The following is a 1,845-nucleotide window of genomic DNA, read 5'->3' on the forward strand; positions in this document are numbered from 1 at the left end:
ATTTTGAGGGTCTTCAGTTTTCTGTTGTGTTTCTTATTCACTCAACTTTCATTGCAACTCCTTAGTGTCTTTCATGGTTACATAATACCCATGAGTGCTAACACTGCAACAATATGGCAGTGGTATCATGGGCAGCTGTATAGACCAGTAAATAGTTCCAGACTGAACTTTAACCTTTGCAGATTTACAGAATTTAACTTCAGGACTTCAGAAAATAAAAACAGAAATTTCAATACACTTCAGATAATTTAAGCATAAGCATCAGTACCATAAGCGGGGTTTCATAAAAAGTTAATCCAGATTAGCCCCTTCTACCTGTAGAACATTATCATCTTGAAAATAAGCGTCCCTGCTAGATCTAGTGAATATATACTGGTAATACTATGCACCTGAACTAGAGCTGGAAAAATGAGTACAACTTCTACCATGGATGCAGGCTGAGACAAATCCCAGCCACTCCTTACCGCCGCTGGAAAGGCACATCTCGTACAAGTCAAGTTTTTAAGTAGGTAGCAATATGACCTAAACAAGTCGCCCTCATATTATCTCCTGTTTTCCTTCAAGTAAAGGTCCTAGGGCCAGGCACTGTTCATGTGGATAACTGCTGTTCGCGCATTGATAGGTGTGCGGGACTTCTCCCATGAAAAAGCTTCACTCAGTCTCAGCTCTGCTATTTATGGTTTAAGATGTCCCTAGTCCTCTCTGCTTCCCTCTTCAAATAGCAGGGGTGATTGTTCCTGTCCCAATCGCAGATCCTCTCATGGGCCTGAGTGTAGAGCAGGGGTGGCCAAACTGTGGCTTGTGTGATGCTGCCCTCCCCCTTCCCCCGCTTCTTTGCCCACCGGGGGGGTGGGGAGGGCTAGAGGCTTCTGACAGCTGACTGGTGCCTGCTGGGGGGGGGGGGGGACCGGACAATGTAAAGGTTCCCCCCCCCCCCCCCCCCCCCCCCGCCAGCCCGAGTGTCACCCTCAGCAGCCCCTCCCTGCAGCTCCCCGGTGTTCTCTGCGTGGAGAGGCAGTGGCAAACAGTTGAGAGCTGCGGGGCGGGGCCTCTGCTGTAGCTCCCTGGGTGGAGACAGCAGCAAAAGCTCCTGCAGCTCCCAGCTGTTTGCTGCTGCCACCACCCAGGGCACAGCTCATCCGTTCCAGCAGCTGCTGTGCAGGGGGGGCCTTGCAGCAGCATGTAACCAAGCTGGGACAGCAAACCCTGGCAAAAATCAGGGGGATGTGACCCCACGTGTCCCTCTCACCCTGCCTCTGGTTTCTCCCCAGCAGGGAGGAGGGCATTGGGGCTTCAGCTCTGTGGGACAGGAGGTGCCTGGCAGCTGCACCATGCTTCCCGAACTTCTGAAGTTTGTTGACTCAGTGTGGTCTCCCCCTCCCCCTTTTGGGGGGTTAGGTAGGCACGTGTGTGGCCAATGTCACTCCTGAAGCTTAGTCAGATGATGTGACTAAGAGTGTTGAAATGAAATCGTCCATTTGGAAAATGAAAAGTTGGATTGTTATGAAACAAAATAATGGAAAATGCCTTGGAATTTATTAAACTATCCAAACAACTATTTTTTTCATTAGCCCTTGTCATAATCCCTGAGAGGACATCTGTACAAATGGTTACTGAACTAAGCTGCTACAACCTTGGTCAGGCTCTGTTGCTCATACTTGAAGACTGTAAATAGCAGACAAGGGGGACTTGCTAAGGGGGAGAGTAGTTACTAAAGGTGGATTGCAGAGATGCTGGAATACTGAGTGCAAAAAAAAAATGGGCCCTATTCCACATCACCCTATTGGTGCCCATTTGGCAAGATGCATGGAAGTGGCCAGTGGAAGAAAAGTGAATGGGTAGTAA

The sequence above is a fragment of the Trachemys scripta genome, chromosome 6, assembly GCF_013100865.1.
Source record: "Trachemys scripta elegans isolate TJP31775 chromosome 6, CAS_Tse_1.0, whole genome shotgun sequence".
Classification (NCBI taxonomy): Eukaryota; Metazoa; Chordata; order Testudines; family Emydidae; genus Trachemys; species Trachemys scripta.